The 6,000-nt window shown below is 49.4% G+C and overlaps 1 pseudogene; it reads right to left on the bottom strand.

Annotated features, from left to right (window-relative positions):
• LOC144152644 (uncharacterized) overlaps nt 1-6,000 on the bottom strand; it is a 54,671-nt pseudogene that overhangs the window by 35,710 nt on the left and 12,961 nt on the right.

The raw sequence follows: 6,000 nt of genomic DNA on the forward strand, positions 1-6,000 counted from the left end.
CTAAAAGCAGCAACTTCTTGAGGCGAAGTTTCTCTACGGCGAAAAACCGGAAACCCTCCCACGACGCAAGGACGCGCCGAAGACAGTGATTCACGACATGCCCTCATCCCGACGACCCGACCTAACCCTGACGAGGCTCCCGAACACGATAGCTACACGTACCCGACTCACCCGGAACTCTAGAAAGGCGGCATCCGACGTCAAGGTGTCCATCGATGGCTTTGATGTAGTCGCCCTCGTAGACACGGGAGCCGACTAGTCAGTTATGAGCGAACCATTTGCGTCTAAGTGGAAGAAAGTTATGACCAGATCGGACGGTCCGCACATAGGCCTACGCACAGCAGGAGGCCACCTCGTGACGCCAAGTGGAACGTGCACATCCCGCGTCACCATACACGGCACGACGTACCCTGCCGCGTTCGTTGTCTTGACAAACTGCTCCCGCGACGTAATTCTCGGAATGGACTTTTTGACGGACAATGGCGCAACAATTGTTATGCAGACCAAGTCGATAACGTTTTCCTCCGATCACTCCATGACGCCGGAACCGAATCCCGAACACCGTGCAGCTGTAAGGTTCGCCGATGATCATGTCACCCTGCCACCCCGCGCAAGCTTGATTGTCACAGTCTACTGTGAAGGTTCTGCTCCTAACGTCAACGCTATCGTGGAGAGTGACCAAAGATTGCTTCTCGACCGCGGTGTGTCTGTCGCAAGAGGCATTGTGCGGTTTAAGCAACGGAGATTCCACGTTTTGGTCACTAATCTCACCGAGGAGCACCAGCATTTAAACAAGGGCGCTGCAATTGCGTTCCTCAAAGAAACGCAACAAGCAAGTGACGTGATCGCAGTCGCCGACTTTGAACACGCACCCGAAGATACCTTCAAGCTTCCGCATCTTTTCGACGTGAATCCGGCACTACCGCAAGAAGATAGGAACCAGCTATTGGCTTTGCTTCATCGCTACAGCGAGTGTTTTTTGTTGAACTCGAAGTTACGTCAGACACCTTTGGCGAAGCACCAGATAATAACCGAAGATGGAGCCACGTCAGACACATTTGGCGAAGCACCAGATAATAACCGAAGATGGAGCCCGACCTACCCGACAGTCACCGTACCGCGAGTCTTCACACGAGCGCGAAGCCTTTCGGACTCAAGTAGACGACATGCTCAGCGACGACATAATACAGCCTTCGAAAAGTCCGTGGGCTGCGCCGGTGGTACTCGTGAAGAAAAAAGACGGCACTTTAAGGTTCTGCGTTGACGACCGGAGACTGAACAAAATCACCAAAAAGGACGTGTTCCCCCTGCCACGAATCGACGACGCCCTCGACCACCTCTGCCACCTGAAGTACTTCTCATCGATTGATCTGAAGACCGGCTACTGGCAAATTGAAGTGTACGAGAGAGACCGAGAGAACACTGCATTTATAACCCCGGACGGTATATACGAGTTCAAGGTGATGTCGTTTGGGCTGTGCACGGCGCCCGCAACGTTTAAAAGGGTCATGGACACTGTGCTAGCTGGCCTGAAGTGGCACACCTGCCTCGTTTACCTTGACGACGTTGTGGTATTCGCCCGGACTTTTGATGAACACCTTGCAAGGTTAGAGTCTCTACTCGAGGCTATTCGCTCGTCGAGGTTAACCCTGAAGGCCAAAAATTCTGCTTCGCTTACGAGGAAATCAAGTTTTTGGGACACGCCGACAACGCCGCGGGACTCCTGGCTGACCCGGCGAAAACATCAGCCATAGCGAACTTCCCAAGACCGAAAGACAAAAAGAGCGTGCGAAGATTTCTCGGACTATGCGCATACTACCGGCGCTTCGTTGCAAGCTTCGCACGCATGGCAGAGCCACTCACGCGCCTGATAAAAGATAGCACCCCTTTCACCTATGAAAACGCCCAAGAAAAAGCATTCTGCGAGCTCCAACAACGCCTGCAAAACCCGCCCGTGCTCGCTCATTTCGACGACAATGTCGAAACGGAAATGCACACGGATGCCAGCGATATAGGTTTGGATGCCGTCCTCGTCCAAAAGCAAAGCGGTTGCGAAAAGGTAATCACCCATGCAAGCCGTGGTCTGTCAAAGGAGAAAAAAACTACTCTGCCTCTGAAAAAAGTGCCTGGCTATCATATGGGCCATTTCATAATTTCGCCGATACGTGTATGGCAGACTGTTCACGGTTGTGACAGGCCACCATGCGCTGTGTTGGCTTGCCAATTTGAAGGCCCCCCTCGCCATCTTAGGCAGTGGAACTTGCGCCTGCAAGAGTTCGACGTTACAATAGCCTACAAATCCGGCAGGAAACACCCCGACACCGACTGACTATCTCGCGCCCCCGTCGACCTACCACCACAAGACACCGATGAAGACAGCGCGTTCTTCGGAGTCGTGACAGAGCCACACAATACCAATACCGGTATTTCCAAATACAATACAAATACAAACATTCAATGCTAGGCCACAACAAGATTCACAATCCAGAACAGCACCACAGATTTCAAAGAATGCACAAACCAAACAACCATCCAGCTCGTATGGTATATTGCCGCGAACCATGAATTGGGTTTGTTTATTTGTGTTTTGCTTTTGCCGCCCGGCTGCTCCGGTCTGTGTTATCGGTGTTGTGAGTGCCAAGGGAGGCGCAAGTTCCGTTCTTTCTTTCTGTGCCGCATGTGTTATCTATTCTGATAGGGGGAGTGTTCCGAACTAACGTGAACAGCCTAGAATAATCTTCGTTGATCTACAGTGTTCTGGATACAATTCGGCTATCTCAGAAACCCTCCCGCGGAGTGATAAATTCCTGCTGAGCAGATGCCGCCGCCAACACCAGTGTTCGCACATCACTTTGTTGACTGCTGTTTCGCCGCCTGTGTATTCTTTGAGTTGTTAGGGGAGCACAAGTTCGCTCTAAAAAACTTGTGTTTTCTTCAAGACAGCTGCGTCATCTTTGGCTCCGTGGCAATACCTGTGACCACATTTGGTATGGTATTCCTGCGTCTCTCGCCTGTTTTTATGCTCTTTTCGCTAAACAAGACCGTGGACCACCGTCAACAACTAGCCCGATGACACACTCAACTAAACGTAAACACATAGACAGAAGACCCGATGTTTAGATGCAGCGTTTGCAGCCGATGCAGCGGCGTATAATCTTTCGACTGGTTCCGGCGGCCACCGCGCGGCGGCGCCGCTGTTGGTGAAAGTTGTCATGAATGTTGCTGTTCGTGACACATGCCATTTCAATTGTGGGGTTATTGCTTTTTCTTTTGTTTGTGTGTGTGTGGTTTTTCCTCTTTTTTTTCCTTGACCTAGTTTTTTTTTTCCTTCTGTACCTTTTCTTTTGACCTGGGGCTTGCAGATAGCTTATGATAAGTTATCCTCCCTTCGCCTGTTCTGCTTGCGGCGTTCCTGAGAACCCTTCCGTATGCCGCGCGGTGGGGAACAAACACCCTGTCACCCTTTCTCGCCAAGGATTTCACGGAATATCAACCCCCGGCTGACTTCCCTCTTACCGACTTGGGGGATCAAACTATACAATCTGCTTTCCCCCTCAATATCTCCGCCTACATACTCCCAAATCAAGCTGCTTTCTCAGTTCCACTTCTTCCCTCCTCTTAACTGGGGACCTACCCCTATAAAAACCGTGCCAGTCAGGCGAGGGTTTGCCCTGACGAAGGCAAGGCTCTTTCCATAAGCGTTGGGAACAATCGGGGTTTCTCATTTGTTCGAAGTTTTAAAGTTTTCTTGTGTATTGTACCATCACTTCAAAGGTTTATTAGACCTTCTATATCTACATATATCTATATATATACACATATATATATATATATAAATATATATATATATATATATATATATATATATATATATATATATATATATATATATATACACATATATATATATATATAAATATATATATATATATATATATATTTATATATATATATATATATATATATATATATATATATATATATATATATATATATATAGGGTGTGGAAATGAGGGGCTCGTTATGAAATACAGAAAGAAATGCCGGCAGTCTACAACGCCAAAGAACGCATAGGGGAATGGTTAGACAATTTTTTACCGTTAGTGACGTTACATTATTTTATTTTATTATAAATTACGTGAGAAAGAAAGAAAGAAAAACACGCGCCCAGAGTGGGGACCGAACCCACGCCTTTCGATTAGATCTCGAATGCCTTACCAATTCGAGATCTAATCGAAAGGCGTGGGTTCGGTCCCCACTCTGGGCGCGTGTTTTTTTTTCTTTTGCATCGCACTTACCACGTCCGTGTAAGTGCGATGTTCCACTGTTGGAGTCAGCATAGGATACACATCCGTGTACGTTCGAACAGGGCTTGCAACATCGGCCGGTGCCGCGGGTGTCATTGCTCGCCGAACTTCGTCTCGGACGACGTCGGTAAAGGCAGCGAAAGTTGGTCGACAGTCACCCTGTTGAAGAGAGAGAGAGAGAGAGAGAGAGAGAGAGAGAGAGAGAGAGAGAGAGAGAAACTTTTATTGAGCGACTGGGGTTAGGGAAGCGTGGTGGCCGCCGGTTGGAGGTCGGCGGCGACGATGGCAGCTCGTTCCACCAAGGCGATCTGAACGCCCGGGTCGGAGCTACCCAGCGCACCCTCCCATTGCTCGTCACGGGTGATTAAAGGAAAGGGATTGGATGGACAGGCCCACATAGAATGGGGAAGTGTGGCGCGCTGGCCAAATGCGGGGCAATGAGGTGAGGGGTAGAGGGAAGGGTGGATGTGATGGAGCACCGCCCTGCAGGGAAAGGATTGAGCCTGCAGAAGTCGCCAGGTACGCGCTTGCTCATTGCTGAGCTGGGGATGCGCCGGGGGGTATTTTCCCCTGTTGAAGAAGCCGCAGTTCCTCACGCACGACGCTCCTCACGAGCTCCCGGAGAGCGTGTTCATCGTTGACCGCTGAAGCGCAGGCGGCCACACTGGCTTGACGCCCGTACTGCATGTTGCGCTGCTGCAGGGCCCGCTCCATTGAGGTCGCTTCCCGAACGAAGTCAGCAACCGTTGTTGGCGGGCTGCGTACAAGGCCAGCGAATAGCTGTTCCTTCACACCGCGCATCAGGTGGCGGACCTTCTTTGCTTCACTCATACCAGGGTCAGCTCGCCGAAACAAGCGCGTCATGTCCTCGACGAACATAGAGACGCTCTCGTTTGGATATACTATGTTCTCGATGCGAATCGACGTTTCGAGAACCACGCGCGCCGAAAGATAAAAAATATCCCCCTCTCGAGGGGCACGATCAACTGCAGAGCATTTCTGCGGGGGGGGGGGGGGGGCGCGCCTGCAAGTCGTATGGATTACGTATTGGTTGTTGTTGTTGTAATTGTTGTCTTCCAGCGTAGACATTGTCGATGAAGTCGATGGTGAAACGTGCCGTGAACCCCCTGCCGCGGCTATGACGCAAGGTGGAGCGGCTATGACGCAACGTGGCGCGGCTATGACGCAACACAATCCAACACAATCCACCCTAATCCAATCCAATCCAAATACAAGCCAATCCAAGCCAATCCAATCGAATCCAATCCAATGCCCCTCGCGAGAGAGTGTTATAGCGCCGAAATCGCCACCACGCGAACGCGTGATGCTGACGTCACGATCACGCCACAGATGTTAGCGACCGCAGCGCGCGCGAAAGACATTTGGCATTGGTAAGGCATTCGAGATCTAATCGAAAGGCGCGGGTTCGGTCCCCACTCTGGGCGCGTGTTTTTCTTTCTTTCTCACGTAATTACTAATAATAAAAAAATGTAACGTCACTAACGGTAAAAAAAAATATTTTAACCATTCCCCTATGACTTATTTGGCGTTGTAGACTGCCGGCATTTCTTTCTGTATTTCCTAACGAGCCCCTCATTTCCAAACCCTATATATATATATATATATATATATATATATATATATATATATATATATATATATATATATATATATACACATAAGGGTAAGCAGT

This window comes from Haemaphysalis longicornis, unplaced genomic scaffold (assembly GCF_048455015.1).
Source record: "Haemaphysalis longicornis isolate Haplotype H1 unplaced genomic scaffold, Haemaphysalis longicornis Haplotype H1 scaffold_1, whole genome shotgun sequence".
Classification (NCBI taxonomy): Eukaryota; Metazoa; Arthropoda; class Arachnida; order Ixodida; family Ixodidae; genus Haemaphysalis; species Haemaphysalis longicornis.